A 13,205-nucleotide genomic window follows, 5' to 3' on the forward strand; every position below is an offset into this window, starting at 1 on the left:
ATTAATATTTTTATTTTTCTACTGCATTCATTTCTTGTCTGTTATATTTTTATTTGCTGTTGTAGTAAATTTGCAGCAAGTCTGAGTTCAACAAAGCTCTCTTCTCCAAAACTGCCAACATTCCTTCATTATTGCTTTATTTTATAAAACATCAACAAGGTGCCATATCCAATATGGATTCAAGCATGACAACTCAGGAAACTTATCCCTAAATATAACTGCTACAAAGGGTTCTTTGGGACAATGAACAAAACATTAGCTGCAGAGAGAATATTTAAGCATAACAAACTAACCTGCCATAGTAAAGTTAGCCAAGAACCACCATTGTGGTAAGAGCAAGGCCTGCATCAGAAGGAAATGTAATGAGAAAGCCGACGATAATGAAGAAATATATCATAAATAAATAATACAATAGCAGATATCTTACATGTTCTTAGGATCACTACCAGTGATTATTTGCCACTCTTGACCTTCAAGAGTGGGATAACATATCTTGAATGCATGTCTGCTACCAAATCTGCCCATTTCGCTTCAATAAGATCCAGCATGGCATGTGACTGGTTAGCTGTTGCCAGACTGCTTACAATAAACCACATGTTTCCTAGAGAAAAAAATCAGAAATCCATATGTGATAGCTGTAAGTTTCCAATTAGATAACCTCCTTTATTGGGCATCCATTCCACCAACCAAGGAGAAATTTGATATGGGTAAATGTTGAACTTATTAACTGCATCATATGAGTACTCCTCAATCTTGTAATGATAAATCTCATTCAGTTTTTGCAAATCAATCCAATAATACTTCCTGATGTGGAATGAAAGAGCAAGTAGGCGATTATTCAGTGCCAAGATAGGATCAGCTGATCCATCTTCTAGAGTAAGTATTTCATGTGCACAAAGTAAGGCAAAATAAAATAGTGCCTACAAGAAAAAAAAGGGATTAACTGGAGATACTAGAAGAAAAGAAGGTAAACAAATAAGATCTCTCTGTTACCAACTTATAAATTTAAATAATGGCCGATTCATATAGGCTAGTGAGTTAGATCATAATCTGCTATTTCCATCATTATGTTACAAACATACTTAATGCAGAAACCAGATCTCCATGGTGTCAAACATGTAAGCTATGAACTATCTCAAAAATATATGCTATAAACTATACAATCTCCATCATTCTGGGGAGTTACACCATTCGAAAACAACCAAAAATACAATGAGTAACAATTCCAATAGTTGAACATTTTCTGAATCAACCAAACTGGAATCATATACTTATTACACCTGCCATAAACTCACTTGAGAAGCACCAAGATATGATATCAATTTAACTCAAGCTTGTCAAGTACTTAATCCTAGCTTTATTTTTAAACTTCCACTGTTATTTCCCAAAATGATTTAGTTTTATAATTTCACTTCCAACACAGTTGCTGGAACAAGCTCTTATTACACCATGTGCTAAATTATTTTGTACCCCCACTCTTTTGCTACAAAAGTCACAAGCTCCAAGAAATCAAAAACTGAATACCAAATGTCCATTAGCATTTCAAATGAACCATAAAGGCAATTTTTCCCTTGCTTGAAATAAACAATTGACAGGCACATATGGCTATTCAAAAAACTGTTAGAACGAAAAAATGAATATGCCTTGATGATTCCTCATTCCACATACTAATTCCATATTCTAAATTAAAAAAATACTATTTCAATACCAGGAGAACTAATCACCTCGATTTCGAGAGGATGACCATGAATTCCAATCGTGCAAGAACCATCAGTCACCAATAATGTAGCAAACATGTTAAAACCATAAGCAAGACAAAGCTTCAATATCATTTTAGTTCTAGTTTGCACGTCAACTCTCTCCTGAACAGATAGATCAGCAGAGCACTTTCCATATGCACGCAATCCACCATAAACCTACAAAAGAAGTAGAGGTAAAAAGAATTATGAAAAAGGAAAAAAAGTAAAAACTCGTCATGACAAACAAACACAATGCATATTTCATCTTCTGAACAACTTCTGGCATGGTATAAAGTTTGCCGCATACCATAATAGACTGGTGCAACAATGCTAATTGCTACCTCTCCAAAGTAAGGATCCAATGCTTCTTCTATAGCAGAATCATCACAATCTAAGGGAACAGTTTGCACCATGAAACTAGTAAGCATCAACCCCTGATAAGGTCTCTAACAGTGCATCATTTTTCGTAGCTCTGTAAAGAAAATCAAAAACAAAATACATATCAATTATGTCTGAGGTGAGCAAGAGACTAGGATATAATTTATCGGATGGTCATGGCCCCACCAGGGATCGCTCATGCACAGATTTACCTAGTACTCAAAGAATTTTCTAAATTACATCACTGCATGGGTTTTTTAGGTGCCAATAGTCACATTCTCGCAACTATGAAACAAGTAGTCAATTTTATTCACAATATGGTTACATATCAAGAAGATTCATTAACATAATCATAATCCTGTAAAAATATTATAGAAAAGACATGCTCTCCTATGTACATTCAACCACACATAAAAACCAGTTACTAAGAATTTATGGAATTATCTTGATAGCCAGATTTGAAAGTAAACTCATTGATAGAGGTTTAACTATGTCGACTACTTATGAACAAATTAGATGGATGCTTATTTGAAAAAGTACCTTTCTCTTATATGATATTTTTTTCATGATCAAAAAGCGCCTAATCAGTAGAGAGATTTCTTAGAAAAGCCCAGCTGAGATATGAACAATAAAAAGAAAGATGCATATCACGTGTATCTGTTGCACTTCTTAATTTACAGAAACAAGCAAAAAAGTGTTTTAGTCCAAACTACTATATAAAAATGATTAATTGCCAGAATAAAAAGCAAATGCGATCCTACTAATAAAATTTCACATTATCTGCAACTAAAGGGTATGAAAGATAAAATTCTGAATAATGTTATACTCTCCCTTCAAAAGAAAGGCAATGCTAGAAGGTATAAAGTCATGGATAAAGACTTGATCATAATTTAACATATCGGAACTGGTGGGATCATTGGCAGTAAAAGTTCCAAGAGGACTCCCACAGTAATAAGCCACAGAGTCACGCAATAGGTCCCATGCTTCATCTTCAATAGAATCTACAATGGCCTTCTGAAAGTTAGTCGTAACTGGTCCAGCTGTACAATTAGATGTTAAACTCTCCTTTTACTATTTCAATTATTTAACATCCCCAAATTCCAGAACACTCAGTTTATATCCCCTATTATTTAATTTAGTTCATTAGCACTATCCACAAACCATGCTCCATTTCTTTCAGTAGTTGTTCCCCTAAACTTTTCATCATGTTCTAATTTGCAGCTTAGAAGCTGGAATCTCTTTGTTGTTCTATTCCTAAGCAATCCACTTCTTAACCCCTTAACTAGTTGGGATCCCATGAAACCTAGTGGCATAGTAGGACACATGAAAAATTGTTTAAACCTCTATGCCCTTTTTTTCAAAAAATTTATAACTCATTTAGGATGAAATCTTGAATCCAATTTGCTAAAACATGGATCAGAATTAAAAGGACTGGGAATAGTTCTAGATAAAACGGGTAAAATTGCCCCAGAAGCTCCCATAGACATAATGCTAATCAAATAATTATAACCTCTCAAACCTCAAACCCATATTTGATCAAACTGCACCCAAGAGATTCCTAACCCGATCGAAAAAACACCTTCCTCCACTTTGATTTCAAGAATGATTAACTTTAAATCAAAAAACAAGCAAAATGAACAAATCAAGGCATTAGATTCATTGCAAGTATTTTAATGAAAACTTTCAACTAAATTAGACATTCAGCCCAAAAGCCAAAAATTCAACAATAAAAAGGAAAATAAACTTTGACACTCAAGGAAGACTAATGAAATTGTAACACCCTGTCCATCATTGTGCTTAATTAATTTGAAAAACCCTATTTATCCTAGCCTTTAGGACACATTGAACTCATTTAATTTACTCCGTAAATTACTATCGTAATTCGTGAATTTTGTAGATTTTAATTTGATTTTATTTAATTTTATCTTAATTAATTCTATTTTTATTTAATTACATTTAATTTTATTTTATTTTATTTAGTAAAGAAAAAGAAAAAAATGAAATTTTGGAAAACCGACAAAACGGGAAAAATCCCATGGAAAAATCCTGCGGGGAAGGGAGCTACCTGCACGGCCGCCTGCGAACTGTGCTCGCACACGCGCACAGTGGGGGCAGGACGTGTGCATAGCGCACACGTCCCATCCACATGTGCGGCGCGGGGTCAAACCCTGCGCGCATCTTATCGCGCGCAGGCGAGCCCTCCGTGCGTCACCTCACATGTCGTCCGCGCAGCAAGCTTGCGCAAATAGGCAACTGTGCGCTTGGGGCCTACAGGCAGTAGGTCTGCATACGAGGAGGCTAGCTTCTGCGAACGCGGCAAGAGGGTCGTGCACCATTAGGTTAGCTTACAGTGCCTAGGTGAGCCATTGCCACCTCAGGCAGTGTGCCGCCGGCAAATGAGACTCTCTTCCCTCGTTTTTCATGCCGAGCATCTTTTTTCTCTCACTCTTCACCGAATTTCACCATTTGGCATGAATATGATGGTTCCTAATTTCTATAAATAGAGCCTTCCCTTCTCATTCTTCCACAAACTTCCATTCTTCTATTTTTCAAGAATTAGAGAGAGAATAATCTAGAGAGAGAAGGAGAGAAATAAAGAAGAACAGTGTAGAAGAAATTATCAAGGTTTCAGTAAGGAATTTAGTATTTTTTTAAATGTCTTAAGAGATAATTTTAGATAAAAAAATTATTAAATATAATAATTCTGATTTTGCCTGTTTTACATGTTTTTATGTTCATAGGTCTAATAAGTTGAACTATTCTTAATTTCAAGCATGTTATTTGATTTATAAACACTTGACGATTTGCATATACTAATATGAAGTCAGTGTTGTTACCTAGAAAATAAAAAAAAAAAGAAAAAAAGTGTGGAATGAAGAATGAATCATTTGAAGTATGTATCTGTATTGACATGTATAATGCATCAAGTGTCTCATTACGTTTTTTATCTCTAAGGGATATCTGTTTCTCTAACCCTATTTGGGGTATCTGTTTTTCCCTCCGTCATCTGGTCTGGAAAGACATAAGAGGACTGCTTCCTATGGATGATGGCGTACCCTTCGACGAGAGTGGTGACACAAATCTCTGTTAGGGGTCACCTTTGGCTAAGTACTGTCATGACTATAGAATATCTGATAGGATCACTATGGTCGGTACGGCTGTAGTCATAGATCGTACCATGGTTTGACAAGCTGGAAATATGCCTGAGCAAATTGTTGTTATCTATATATGATCTGGTCATTCCACATGAGTAGTTGAAAATCTGTATCTGCCTTCAGAAATGAAAATTGTAACAAATTCGAAAAGCATGACACAAAATCTGAGCATTTCATGATTTATTTGATTTTCTCTATTATTTAGTATGATGTGTGTTTGTTTTGCTTCTATCAACGTGCAGTTTTCTCTAATAAATAAATTATTTTCATAATGTAAGATAGGCCTACAAAGTAGCCAAATGGTAAGTATTTATGTTAGAATAATTTACTTTTAAAATCTTACGATATTATTTAAATACTTCTTTCCTTACTAAGTATATGAAACTCACTCTTTCTATGCCCCTACCCCTCCCCCCGATGAGGAAGAAATTGAGAAACTGCCTGTTGACCTACCTATTGAGGTTTATGAGGATCCTGTGGATCCATAAAACTTGAGTGCTTGATCATTCTCGCACTCTGATGAGTCCAATAACATAGTGAAAGAAGTGGCCCTCTTTTGTATTTTGACTTTATATTTTGTAGCCATTTCTAGCCTCAATTATATATATGTAAATGGAACTCATATATATTTGTAAGGGATTTGTATTAATTTGTTCTGCTGCATAAAATTTTGTCATGCACTCGTAATCCTGTTTCTGTATCTGATACCCATTGCCTTAAGTAGCATTTGGCATGTCACAGAAATGATGCTACAAATATATGTAATACATCTATTCTTCCCCTTTATTTTCAGGAACCAGAGAAGAATTATCTTCTACTACCCAAAAGTCAGATAATAGGAGTACTCAAACGGTGATAAAAACTCATCAAAAGCCAAAAGCTAATGATTACGAGACAGTGATGCAAATTTTTTGTAAAAAACAACAAAAAACATCCAAATAACCAGTCAATTCATGATAGAACTTAACAAAAGTCCTACTAATTGGACCATTCATAAATCAAGGATTCCAAAAGAAGAAAAAAAATATCATAGCTTAAATCCAAACCCAGATGAAGTGATATTAAAAATGAACATACTCTAAAACTAAATCAAGAAAATAAAAGAAAAAAAGTGCATACCTAACATGAAATAAAAAGTGGGTTTGTATCGAAGCAATGTTTGAGAGTAGAAAAATCTGGAAAAAGAGAAGACAATGTTGTGTGGTTTCAATATCTCCACACAACCAATAATAATGTAATTGTATATATCATATTTAGTTTTGTTTTGGATAATTGTGGATCATTATAAATAAATAAGAAATTATATGAAAATTCCACTTGCTCTTTTTTTCTCATCTTGTCCCTCTGTTTTATTTATTCATTTCATTTGATTATTTTTTAATTCTATATCTAAATTTTCTCTCATTTTTCTACTATCTTTTCTTTTTCTCTTTGCTTTTTCTTTTCTCTGAATCACATGGCTAATGATAAGTGGATGTGCAAACGAAGGAGATATCTTATAGTGAGGACAAGCACACTATAAAGCAGTACCAAAAAAAAGTTGTTTAACTTTTGTATCAACAAAAAAGAGTACAAAAAAAAATTAAAAATAAAATAGTTCATCTTTGTCTGTTGCAAAATACCAAAGCTTTTATCTTTCTGTTGGTTACATTTCATTGTAGTCACTATCAATCGCCTCCAATTATTCATTGAAGAATTAGTTCTCATAATTGGTCATCAAATACTATATTTTAAACAATAAATATGCACCATTCAATTCACTTATTTATCATAAAATTAAATAATTCATTCAAATTAGGTTCTACTTTATTATTTGATTGAAATATAAATTTAATAGTATTTGTTTTTGGCACTGAATCAACTATGATTTTCTTTTTAAGAAAAAATCATTATTCATTAACAATAAAAAACATCATGCTCAAGTAAGAGACCAAAACCATCATGCTCAAGTAAGTGAAGCAAAAACTGAGGTTCATGAGCAATTATCTATCTTTCAGAAGTCCTTACTCATCTCTAGCTAAGCTATGCATTATTCATATAATACTTTTGAATCCAACTGAAAAGAAAGGAAACAAAATGCAGAATGTAAGCTTAAACATCCTCAAGTAATAACCTAAACTCAAAGAAATATTCATCAAGTATAAAATTTGTACTAGGTACAAAATTTGCCATATAACTAAGTAAAATAAAATCTATACTAAATTAAATTTTAGGACAAAAAATTTATATCTTCGTGCGATATAACATTAAAAAAAAAAAGAAAAGACTAAAACCTTTAGATTTAGATGTAACACCGCAGTTGTAGAGCTTTAGTAAGACATAATACATGCTCGACACCACATAATTGTTTTAAGATATGTCTAGAACACTAGAACAATTTTAAAACCCTACACAACCTTTTGGCAAAGCTATCTTGTAACCTCATAGGTATCTTAAAATAACTCTAGAAGCCAAAAGTTTCCGTATCCTCAACTACCCTTGAACCTTAGCATTGTTTATCCTAAATTACCTAAGCAATCCTAAAGCACCACACAAGGACCCATGAGTTTCCCAACTTTATCTTAATTTAAACAAGTGCGATTGCACTTACGAGGGGTAGTGCTTGTTTCCAACTGCATCAGCGTACATACCCCATTCAGTGAAAAATAATAATAATAACAATAAAGATTTTAAAATCAAAATCTACAATGTTTAATATTTTTAAAAAATAGTTTTAATTTTTATTAAAATGTAAACTTTACATCTTCGTGAAACTTAAACTCGTAAATCTTATATAAAACACAAAAGTTTTAACTACTACCATATTTTTATAATTCATTATAATTATTAATAGCTATAATTATGTAGCTGACAAAATAGATTTTCAATTAAGTAAAACAAATACTGTATAAGTCTATAAATTTAAATTGAGTTAAATTTTTTACAAAATCCATAAGAGAAAAATATATATATGAAAATAAAATTTTGCAAAATATATAAAATAAAATATTACCTCGAGAAGGATTTTATTTTTTCCTTCACTAATGTGAATTCATTTTCATTGCATCCAATGTTGCTACGCACTTTTTTTAAAAAAAATTAAAAAAATTTAGAAAAAAACACAAAAAAGAGATATGTTAATTGATTTATGACGTCAATTATGGATGAAAGCTTACATTTCCTTACTCTTTTCATCAGATGCTTTGATGAATTCCTCACATTTTAATGCCATTCAACAAGCACTAAGACTGCAATTAAAATCAGCTAATATTTTTTAAAATAAAAATTGTGTAAATCTATTGATTAAGTTATATACATCAATCATAACGCAATTCAAATAATCTTCAAGTAAGAATACACACAAAAGTATACTTTCACTCAAGATTAATTAGGCAATATACACTAATTGCAATTCAATACAAGTAACTTTCAAATGATAAAACAACCAAAAGTATAATTTGACTCGAACTTATGACCTCTTGTAAAAAATGAAATGTCTCAACTATTAAACTAATTAATTTATTAATTAAGTATACACATATACCAATCAAATATAAATAGATATTTGGTTAATTAAATTATTAACTATTTATATGTCTACATACTTTTATCCTTATCTATAAGAGTATGAGTTCAAATCAGATTATACATCTCATGATATATCATTTAACTATTAAAATGTATGAATTTTTACAAACAAAAAATTTACTTGAGAATTTTTATTATTAAATACATATTATAAGATCAATAATAACACACATAAATACTCCAAATTAAAGAGTTTTGAGCTGTGATGATTAGTATTAATTATATACCCTGAGGAGGCTTCTTTGATCTTGAAGCAAAATTTACAAATCTTAGAAAAATCTACATTAGATACTTTGTCCCTGCAAATTAAGAGAAGAAGACTAAATAATTAAAAACCATTAACTAATCAAACGTGGTTAATGACTACTTAGATCTATATCGTGATATATATTATGTACACATACAAAGCTTTAACCATTTCTGATAACGTGATTTTCGATTCAGCTACGAAGGTGGAGAGCAGATCAGAGAAATAATTAAGACCGCAACCAGGTACTCCTTTCATTTCATATACTATTCCAAAAAAGAGATCTACCATGCCTTTTAAAGAAAATCGAATGCAAATCAATCAACCATATGGATATATATACATGATTGACAAACAAATAAGAGAAAAATAGATAAGATGTTAAGCATTAAACCTCTTGTTCTATCAAATGGATCATGTCGAGGAGCTGTGTGCTTCGATCCATCCTATTCGAAACTATTGGATAAGAGAAATATGGTTTTGTCAAGAAGAGGGATATTGTTTTTTTTTTTTTTGAATCTGCAGTACTCATAAAAGCAGTGGAGAGTTATAATGAGTTTAGTATCTATAACAGATTGTTAATAATCTAGGTCATTTCTAGTGATTAATTTTTAGGTTACCAATATTGTATGCATTAATAAACTTGGATATTTTTGAATTTTGTGTTACGAGTTTTGATCAATCTTGCCAACATTTTTCTGAAAAAAGTAATTTTTTTTATAAAAAACAAGAGTTTAATTTAATCCATTTTAATATTATATAAAAACAAAGATGGTTTTTTTCTAAATAAATTACTTCAATTGATAAAAGGCATTATATTGACAACTTTGTGAACAGTTAATTGCTGTTGAAAATTAGACAATAAACGATGAAATTTTACCAGTGGATTTATATTGTCATAAAAAGTAAAAATGCCGCAACGTAAATTTGTGGCAAATAGAGGAAGCCGCTTATCCATTTCACGCACAACCTGTCCATTTCTTTATTTGAAAAAGAAAATTATTTAACATTTATATTGACAAAAAGAAGTATAAAAGAAACTGAAAATAAAATAGTTTTTCTTTGTGTTCTATAATTTAAAGAAAACTCAATCTCCTCTTTTGCAAGACACCAAAACTTCTCTCTCTCTATTAGTTGTATCTCATTATAGTCATCACCCATCACCTCTCGTTATTCATTGAAGTATCAATTTTTCTTATCAGTCATTAAATATTGTATTTTAAATAGTAAATATACGTTACTTGATTCCCTCATTTGTATGAGATTAAATTATTTATTTAAGTTAAATCATAATTTATTATTTGGCTGAACCAAAAATTTAGTCGCATTTCTTTCTAGTACTATATAAGACAGCAAACAATGTAAGTTAGTACAACAACATCCAATACGACATTTACTTTTTACTTTTTAAAAAAATCATGGATAAAAACCATTCTACTTAAGCAAGTGAACAAAAAACTAAGACTCATGAACAATTATATATCTTTTAGAAGTCCTTACTACATCCCTGGCTATGTTATATACTATCTGATTACATATTTACATCCAATTATAAAGAAGAGAGACAAAATGTGGAATGAAAGTTACTTTTAAATCCAACTAAAAATTAGACAATAAATGACACAATTTTAGCAGCTAATAGATGTTGTCACTAAAAGTCAAAAGGTCACTAACTAAATATACAACAAATAAAGGAAGCAACTTGTCCATTTCATGCACAACCTGTCCATTTCTTTACTTGGAAAAAACAATTTATTTAACTTTTATATCGACAAAAAGAAATACATAAAAAGCTGAAAATAAAATTGTTCATCTTTATGTACGTAAACCTAAAGAAAATTTTATCTCCTCTACTATAAGAGATCAAAGCTTCTATCTTTGTATTAGTTGTGTCTCATTGCAGTCACCATCAATCACCTCATATTATTTATTAAAGCATCAGCTCTCCTGATCAATCATCAAATATTGTATTTTAAACAGTAAATGCATGTAATTTTATTTATTCATATGCATGAGATTAAATAATTCATTCAAGTAAAGTTCTACTTTGTTATTTGATTGACCTACAAAATTAGTTGTATTTTTTTCTAGTACGATATTAGTTTATATAATGTAAGTCAATACAATAACATCTATTTAAACATTTACTTTTTTAAGAAAAAATCATCATCCATTAATAGTAAAAACCATTTTGCTCAAGCAAGGCAACAAAAAACTTAGGTTCATGAATAAATATATATCTTTTAATAATCCTTAGTACATTCCTAGCTAAGTTATGTACTATTCAATTAAAATTTTAAATCTAACTAAGAAGAAAAGCAACAAAATACGAAATGAAAGCTTAAACATCCTCAAGTAACAACCCAAACTTTAGAAAAATATTCATCAAGTATAAAATTTGGACATGGTACCTTTAAAAATGATCCTATTATAGCTAGAAAGTAAACAATAGATGATATAATTTTAGCAGTTGATTCAAACTATCGCAAACGTTGAAATGTTGCTAGGTAATACGTGACAAATAGAGGAACTCATGTGTCAATTTCGTGCCCACACTATTTATTTCTTTACTTAAAAAGAAGAGTTGTTTAACTTTTTTATCAACAAAAAAGAGTACAAAAAAAATTAAAAATATAATAGTTCATCTTTGTCTTTATTAAGATAGGTCTACAACGTGAGAACAATTTTAAAACCTTACACAACCTTTTGACAAAGCTATCTTGTAACATCATAGGTATCTCAAAATAGCTCTAGAAGCCAAAAGTTTCCTTATCCTCAACTACCCTTGAACCTTAACATTGTTTATCCCAAATTAGGTAAGCAGTAATGAAGTATTATACAAGGACCCATGAGTTTTACTATTTGATATTATCAGGACCTTGATGTAATACATTTCGGTTTTATCTACCTTAAAAAGAGTATTACTACCTCTTATACCACATATTAGAGAAATTAATATTACTTCTAGACGGTTAAGTAAAGACATTAATTGAGAATAATTGAAAATGCTATATCATTTGTTAGACAAAATGATCTAGTAAATCATTAATTATATATTTTTATAAATATTGAATCTTTCAACATGAATTTCATTAAAATTTCTTACTCCAATGTACAAATTACTTCAATCTCACTTCTGTCTAGTTATTAAAATTTGATATACATAAAAAAAACATATATCATGTAAATTAAAGAATAAATTTCTTGCTTCCTAGTAATACTCTATTGAACTCTCTATAGTACTATCAAATGTAACAAACTATTTACAAGATATGGGAGAAGGATCAAATGGTGATTTTATACATCTCAAAAGTGCCCAATTAATACCATCAAAAAATTGGGGCTGTTTGATTGTTGTTGCACCCATTGTGGACCCCATTTGCCTTGTGGGGTCCTTAGTTAATAGCCTTGTGATCAAATCCTTTGTTGGCTCAGAAACCATGGTTTCTTTAGGAAACTCAAGTGCTCGACTCATAATATTTGCTAGGGGCAACTCCTGGTCAGCTCCCTAACACAGTATCGTCCCATATAACATTTCAAATATGAATATCCCCAGTGTCCACCAATTAGCCATGTTTCCATGCCCTTCACCAGACACAATTTCTGGTGCTAAGTACTTGTGGGTCCTAATAAAAGACATTGATAGACATTCATTGGCTCTATGATGATTTCCACAACTGTGTGATGTGTTGACTTTTTTCTATTTGTGTTGACTAGGGTGTAAGTAGGAGGCTACTGCAGGTGTGATACAATTGGGTAGAATGCTTGATGAATTAGAAAAGTTGGGTTGATCAATAGGATAACAATTTGTTTTTGTGACTGATGATGCATTTTAATAAAAAATTATGTGAATAGTTGATGTAGAATTATCATCTTTTCGTGAGAGATTTAAGTCAGTCAACGAAATGTGGTCGTCGAATCTTACTAACACGTTTTTGGGCTTCAAATCGCACTAAACTATCCCCATCATGTTTAAGTATTCTATGACCACTATGACTTCATATGCATAAAATCTGTGCAAAAACGAGAAGGTCACAAAATTTTTTTTAAAAAAAATAAATGAATAAATTTAAATAAGTTCGAAATATATAAAATTGAGTTTGATAAGTTATGCGAATA

At 31.0% G+C, this 13,205-nt stretch overlaps 1 pseudogene; it reads right to left on the minus strand.

Annotated features, from left to right (window-relative positions):
- Positions 1-221: 221 nt before the first annotated feature.
- The window catches only part of LOC148240191 (neutral/alkaline invertase 3, chloroplastic-like), a 66,550-nt pseudogene continuing 53,566 nt past the window's right edge, over positions 222-13,205 (minus strand).

Source organism: Carica papaya, chromosome 9 (assembly GCF_054855325.1).
Source record: "Carica papaya isolate Zhongbai chromosome 9, ASM5485532v1, whole genome shotgun sequence".
NCBI classification, from domain to species: Eukaryota; Viridiplantae; Streptophyta; class Magnoliopsida; order Brassicales; family Caricaceae; genus Carica; species Carica papaya.